Source organism: Berghia stephanieae, chromosome 1, assembly GCF_034508935.2.
Source record: "Berghia stephanieae isolate SIO BIC M18660-M18661 chromosome 1, UCSD_Bste_1.3, whole genome shotgun sequence".
Classification (NCBI taxonomy): domain Eukaryota; kingdom Metazoa; phylum Mollusca; class Gastropoda; order Nudibranchia; family Aeolidiidae; genus Berghia; species Berghia stephanieae.
Window position 1 is genome coordinate 107,765,816 of NC_088360.1, and position 8,201 is coordinate 107,774,016.

General features: G+C 32.8%; 2 protein-coding genes across 2 annotated transcripts in view; one reads left to right on the forward strand and one right to left on the reverse strand.

The window, feature by feature from the left end:
- Positions 1–8,201, reverse strand: part of LOC144962683 (uncharacterized) — a 41,548-nt gene that overhangs the window by 26,416 nt on the left and 6,931 nt on the right. The gene's annotated exons all lie outside the window — the stretch shown is intronic.
- Positions 1–8,201, forward strand: part of LOC144962682 (uncharacterized) — a 44,333-nt gene that overhangs the window by 14,059 nt on the left and 22,073 nt on the right. The window lies entirely within an intron of this gene.

An 8,201-nucleotide genomic window follows, 5' to 3' on the forward strand; every position in this document is an offset into this window, starting at 1 on the left:
AAGAGACGAGTGGCTGTTGGTAAATACTGCGGGTTCCCCACTAGCACTATGGAGAAAAGGAAAAACACGTATTTAAAATTTTGGCCAGAAAACACGCCTTCAAATATTATTCAATGACCTTCATCTTATAAAAAAAACAAAAAGAAAACTCTCAAACCTGAGAGTTCGTGACGTCAATCAAGAATTTATTTAAAGTTTCGTCAAGTTGGTTTACACTCTCAGCGAACGCATTATTTTTTAAGGGAACGGTAAGGCGATTTGAGCACGTTTAGTGGATATTGCGCTCTATAAAAGCTCAATTTTTAAAAAAGGCCAAGTAAATATGACCTTGTACTATAACATGTAAGTTTCATTTTAGGCTGACTTCCTACTTATTTTCAGGTCTGATAAACTAAATTAGTATAGGCTAACATGAAGGTCATTTTAATCTATTACTTGTCTTGCTGTGATATGTTTTGTTTTATATCACTGCAAAGCGCTTAGAGCATGTGACAACAAAATGAAGCGCTATATAACTGCCATTTATTATTACTATTATTATTATTATTATCATCATCATCATCATCATCATCATCATCATCATCATCATCATCATCATCATCATCATCATCATCATCATATTATTATTATTATTATTATTATTATTATTATTATTATTATTATTATCATCATCATCATTATTATTATTATTATTATTATTATTATTATTATTATTATTATTATTATTATTATTATTATCATTATTATTATTATTGTTATTATTATTATTATTATTATTATTATTATTATTATTATTATTATTATTATCATCATTGTTATTATTATTATTATTATTATTATTATTATTATTATTATTATTATTATTATTATTATTATTATTATTATTAACTGTTTGACAGGACGAGTTTTCTGGCCAAAATTTTAGATACTTGTTTTTCTAGAATGTGGATGTAATTTTATGTCGTACACCGACAGAAATCCTTTTGTCATTTTGACAAGAACATTTTTACTTCACATGTCGATATCTCTACGGCGTGGCCCCTCAACTCTGTTAACCTAAACGTTTTTAAAGTCTGAACGTAGTCATTCAGAGCCATAGGCCCTAATATAATGTTGCCGGATTTTATTCCCGTTTCTATAGCGTGAAACGGACTATAACAATTGTTTGCTATCCTTTGGATAGGACGCTAGTCTACCGCAAAGTACGTTCCGCCAGATCTAACAGACCCCGCTGTATGGACAAGCGAGAAGAGGGAGAGTGGGGGTCAAGAAAAAAAATCTGAACTTCATCCGGGATTTGCCTAGGTCCTTTTGTGTGTGAAGCGAGGGCTCTACCAACTGAGCTATCGGGACCCCCTTTTAAAGTGAGAGACTTTTTTGAAATTGGGAGGTCATATTAATTCTCTCCTTTCGTCAATTTTCCGGATTTTCCCAATAACTTCACACCCAAGCTATACAAAAAAATTTTTTTCACTCAAACACAAAAACTGTTAGTTCTTGCTATACATATTTCTTTCTGCCAAACGAGCTCGTCAACACAATAATAATACTTAATATACTTAAACTATAGCAAAAATTTTAATTCAAATATTATGTTGTGCAAAAGAAATTAGAATGACAAAAATGTTGGCTGCATCGTAACAAATATGACGATTTTCCTATGGGTGGTAAGGAGGAGGTTAAGCTATGGATATATGATGTAAAAAATTTCCGTCCAAATTGAGAAAGACGTATTGTCGTTGTCAGTATAGGTCGTGTATTGGAATCACAGACCCGTACAATGCCAGGTGATAAAACATTCCTCTCTAATCTGGGGAAAAAATACGTATCTAAAATTTTGGCCATAAAACTCGTCCTTCAATTATCGATCAATTAAAATGACCTTTTTATCTTCGCAAAAAAAAAAATAAATAAATAAAAATCAAAAAGACTTTACAACTTTCAGGTTTGAGAATGTTTGCCAAGATGAGGGTCTTTTTTAATCCATCGATATTTGAAGGACGAGCTTTTTGGCTAAAATCTTAAATACTCGTTATTTCAGACTATGGTAGAATTGTCTTTATAATGAAGATAGGAGGAATGCAAAGGCTTTGAAGATTTGTTTCTGAATCCTTTATAATGTTAAAGTTAAAGCAATGTACTCCCGGTGTATTGTTTCGTTTACATTTAATCAAAAGTCTGTAATTGCGGTGATTTAGTGACAACTCAATATCATAATTTTATTGTCTTTACAATGCAAAATTCAAAAGGAATATTACAGTGAATTTTGTGCGGATATAATGTGGTCTTGTGGTGAGACATTCGCTTTCGGATCAGAAGGTCCTGGGTTCGAAGCTCGAGTTGAGTCCTCGCTCTTTACTCACATTCTCTCATCACTGTACTCAGGTTAAAATGAGTAGCTGGCCCTTAACAGCTATGTCTTTGTCGAAAAAAAAATGGTAGCACGTGTGACCGGTAATCAGAAGGTCTGAGGTTCGATCCCCAGTCGAGGTTGACGGATTTTTTGGGATGTTTTTTTTTTCTTGTATTTTTCTTTCTTTATTTGTCTGGCACCTTTCACTTTCATACACACTTGTTCAGGTCTTTCTTTAGAATCTTATTGTGTTTTATATGATGTTTGTTTGTCATTGACTTACTGAGAAAAATGGACTATGAAAAATCAAAAAAATTGATTATCATTCCTATAAAAAGGGTAAGTAAGACGAATACACATAAAATGGATGTATAACATTGTCTTTGATGTGTTTGAATCGACGTGCATTTATTTGCAGGTCTGATAACCCAATTTCTTACGGGCAATTGTTGAAATGGAAATCTCAACAACAAAAAATAACGCAAAATTTTGTCCATTACAACAATGTTAAAATAGGCCCATAAGCCGGTTCGGATGTCAGACCTGTATGTATGTACACGTTGGTTTGAATAATTATTATTAGGTTGGTTTGACGTAACAGGGAGAAAATAACCTTTAAAAAAAGCAGACAAATAAAAAAAATTAAATTAGCAAGTGCGTAGTTGTGTAACCGGCATAAGTTGATGTTTTATATGTAAATTGGTTTTAAATGCAGACCTGTTAAACGCAGTGCGAACGACGTGTACTTATTTGCAGGTCTGATAACTCAAATTGTTATGGGGGTCTCACTGTTGTAATAGGATTCAGTAGTCTGATGTCACGCCGCCCGGCAACGGTGGCCATCTTGGTTCTAAACAAAGAAAATCATTAATTTTTATTCTTCATGCTGGCTAGAACTTTTCATATGTCTTGTGATCAGAATGTGTAAAAGTCAAAACATGATCAAATTTATGTTTTTTTTCCCCCTCTGGATACGCTTTCATGCTCGCCGGGGAAATGTTTCATACGGGCGTCCGCCATTGTTCAGATAGTTTAGAGCCAGTGTTACTAAGTTACCATGCGTCATTAGGAAGGAAGTGACGTTACGACTGTTGAAGAGTATTGAAATACTCTCAAACCAACGCAAAATATTGTCCATAACAACAATGTTGAATTATCAGACCTACAAATAAGTGCACGGCGGGTGCAAGTAAATTTAGGAAAAAATATATAATTGCAAACAAAACAAGCTTATCACAGCTGTCAGTCTTTGTATTTACAAGGGATTCATTTCTACTTGGAAATATCTTGTCGTATCGACGTCTATATCTGTGTATGCTTGGATTTGTAATGAATTTTAATTTTATCGCTATTGTTTATTTGTATAGTGACAGGAAGTATGTATGTATGATAATGTAGATATTGATAAGGATGGTGATAATAATAATAACAATAATAATAATAATAATAATAATATAATAATAATAATAATAATAATAAATAATATAATAATAATAATATAATAATATATAATAATAATAATAATATATAATAATAATAATAATAATATAATAATAATAATAATAATAATAATAAATAATAATAATAAAATAATAATATAATAATAATAAATGAATAAAATAATAATAATAATGATAATATAATAAAATGATAAATAAAATGATGATATAATATAATGAAAATAATAATAATAATAATAATAATAATAATAATAATAATAATAATAATAATAATAATAATAATAACATTGATGTTATGATAATGTTATAATGAAATGATGATGAGGAGGAGGATGAGGAGAAGAAGGAGGAGGAGTAGGAAGAGGAGGAGAAGAAGGAGGAGGAGGAAGAGGGGGAGGAGGATGAGGAGGACAAGAAGAAGAAGAAGAAGAAGAAGAAGAAGAAGAAGAAGAAGAAGAAGAAGAAGAAGAAGAAGAAGAAGAAGAAAGAAGAAGAAGAAGAAGAAGAAGAAGAAGAAGAAAGAAGAAGAAGAAGAAGAAGAAGAAGAAGAAGAAGAAGAAGAAGAAGAAGAAAACAAGAAGAAGAAGAAGAAGAGGGAGGAGGAGGAGGAGGAGGAGGAGGAGGAGGAGGAGGGGGATGAGGAGGAGAAGGAGGATGGCAATGGCAAAAATACTTATAAGTCATAAGTCATTACCAATATTACACCCGTTTCAACCATTCTGCTTTTGTTATTGTTGACGGTGTTTAGGATACGTTTATTACATACTTTATTCTTAATGACACTCAACTCAAGAGTCTTTTCAAACATGAGTTGTTAGAATTTAAATTCGATTCTATAATAACCTCATAATTATTGAAAATCACTTCATAACCATGAATAGGCCAGGCCCCATTTTGGGTAAATAGCAACAAATAATAATATAAATAGCACTGTGAAGAAAAGAGTTACGGGTGATTGAATGTGTTGACTTTATCCTGTCTTCCTTCTGGTTAATGTATCGTTCTTGTTTTGTTTTTGTTCTTGTTTTTGTTTTTGTTTTCTTCTTGCCAAGGCTGATTAATTGATAGAATTATAGTGTAGGAACTGGTTGTATTCAAATCTGTAACCGACTGTTTGTAATCGGTATCGTGCGAGGTGTGAACACGATTCCGATACCTGAATTTAAAGTTAAATTAATTGTTGGAATTACAAAATTTTAGGCCCGGGTATCTATCTAACGAAATAAGATTCATTTTTATCATTGGAGTGCAGCAATTAAAATAGAGTTGAATAATTAATTTAGTCCTTAAAGTCAATTTTAGTTGACCCTAAATGTTTCGCTCCGACATAAATCAAATCTGTACTTACTGAGACTGCCCGTCACAGTTGGTTAGTTATCAATTTTTGATCGTGTTTGTTAAGTATCTTAGTGCGTGCGTGACCCTGCATTGGTAATTCGTTTTAAGGACTGGGAACTATTTTATCATTTACTTGGTAAGTTTATTCGAATTCATGAAATTAATGCGATTTGATCGACGTGTACTTACTTATTTGCAGGTCTGATAACCCAAGTTGTTATGGGCTCATTGTCCTAATAATATACTCTCAAAACCAACGTAAAAATATTTGTCCATTACAACTATTTTAAAAGAAGCCCACAATTATTGCGTTCGGTTATCAGACCTTGTAAATGTGTGCACGTCGGCTTTGATGGTATCTAGTAGAATTTATGTGATCGGATATTTAATACAAGTTTATTATAATATACAAGTGGATTCAGTAGTCTGATGTCACGCAGCCCGACAACGGCGGCCATCTTGGTTCTAAACAAAGAAAATCATTACTTTTTATTCTTCATGCTGGCTAGAACTTTTCATTCCCTTTTCATATGCCTTTTGATCAGAATGTGTAAAAGTCAAATCATGATCAAATTTATGTGTTTTTTCCCTCTGGAAACGTTTTTATGCTCGCAGGAGAAATATTTCATACGGGCGTCCGCCATGGTTCCGATAGTTTAGAGCCAGTGTTACTAAGTTACCATGCGTCATTAGGAAGGAAGTGACGTTACGACTATTGAATCCTATTAGAATGCGCGTTTGAATTTATTAAACAGAAAGATTTTATTTTGTCTTTTGTAAATCATAACAAATAAAAGATTTGCATATCGATGGTTTGATAGCAATATGTCTATGAAGATTTGTGATATAAATTCAGTTTTTGAAACGTAACCTTTAAACATAGAGCTTTTATATAGCGCAATAACCACTTAATGTGCTCAGAGCGCTTTACAAAAGGTCCCTGACCAACAGCAACACGCAACATTTAGAACAAGACATGACGACTGTTAGGCAATAATACAAATTTTTCCGACAGAGACAATACTTTTGACGGCCAGATATTCATTTTACACCTGAGTACGGTGAGAGAATGTGAGTAAAGAGCCTTTTCCAATGACTCAACTATGTGCCGAGTCCGATCTGAAAGCGAGTGTCATACCACAAGACCACTTAGCCTTTACTGTAATTCTGCAATATACTTTAGCCAGAAACATTGTCCTTCCAACATCGTTCGATTAAAGTAACCCTCTCTTGGCAAAACCCTCAAACCTGGGACCGAACGGATGTCCCATGTTTGAGAGGGATGTTTTGTGGGGGCCAAGATGGGGATCATTTTAATCGATCAAGATTTGTAGGAAGAGTTTGATTTTCTGGTCAAAATGCCTCAAACACGTCCTTTTTCAGAGGACTGTAGTAGATCTATATGATGACACACTATTTTTTTAAATAGATAGTATGCACTTGGCTACTATGAAGTTCACAATATTGCCATCCGGAAGTATAACGGACCAGCAAAACAAAACTCTGTGTAACCATGAACGTTTATAGTCTGGATAATACAGTTAAGTGAGAATTACTCATAAACGTGGAAGGCAGAAAACAATAGAATTACGCGAGTGACGTCAACTTCATTCTATCATATTCAAAGTCCGGGCTTTGGATTATACATAAAATTTGGTTAGTTACCGAAAACCAAATATTTTGGTTATCTACATTGTTAAAAGAATTCATATGACTTTATTTTTTTTACGCAGTATATTTGGTTGTGAGCGACGTGTCCATATATGCAGGTCTGACATACGAATCCACTTACGGGCCTAGTTTAACATTGTTGTAATGGACAATATTTAGCATCATTATTTTTAGATTTCCATTACAACAATGATCGCACGAGCAATTGGGTAATCAGACCCTGCAAATAAGAGCACTTCCTGTTGAACAAAAGGAAATCATATTTGGTATTGAGTGTATAAGAAAAAAAGACTTACTTGTACCAATTAACCAAAAGCAATACCAAACCAAACGAAATAAATGTGAATCCGGTCCCTGATATTTATTGGAAAGGAGAATCATTTCACAAAGCTATCCGTTTATAAAGGTTTCTTACACTATAAAAATCTCATCAAGCTACCCCCCCCTTTTTTTAATATATATATATATATATATATTTCTCATGGGTGTTAACATTGTTGGACAATCCTGGACAATATTTAGCGCAATTTTTAAAGATTTCCATTACAACAATGCTCCCATAAGCAATTGGGTTATCAGACCCTACAAATAAGAGCACTTCCTGTTGAACAAAAGGAAATTTATATTTAATATTGAGTGTATAAGAAAACAGACTTACTTGAACCAAACGAAATACTAATGAATTCGGTCCTTGATATTTAGTGGAAAAGAGAATCATTCACAAAGCGATCCATTTAAAAAGGTTTCTTACACTATAAAAATCGCATCAGGCTATCCCCCATTTATTTCTCATGAGTGCTAACATTGTTGTAATGGACAATATTTAGCATCATTGTTTTTAGATTTTCATTACAACAATGCTCCCATAAGCAATTGGGTTATCAGACCCTACAAATAAGAGCACTTCCTGTTGAACAAAAGGAAATTTATATTTAATATTGAGTGTATAAGAAAACAGACTTACTTGAACCAAACGAAATACTAATGAATTCGGTCCTTGATATTTAGTGGAAAAGAGAATCATTCACAAAGCGATCCATTTAAAAAGGTTTCTTACACTATAAAAATCGCATCAGGCTATCCCCCATTTATTTCTCATGAGTGCTAACATTGTTGTAATGGACAATATTTAGCATCATTGTTTTTAGATTTTCATTACAACAATGCTCCCATAAGCAATTGGGTTATCAGACCCTACAAATAAGAGCACTTCCTGTTGAACAAAAGGAAATTTATATTTAATATTGAGTGTATAAGAAAACAGACTTACTTGAACCAAACAAAATAGTAATGAATCCGGTCCCTTATTTATTGGAAAAGAGAATCATTTCACAAAGCGATCAGTTTAAAAAGGCTTCTAAGACTATAAAAATATCATC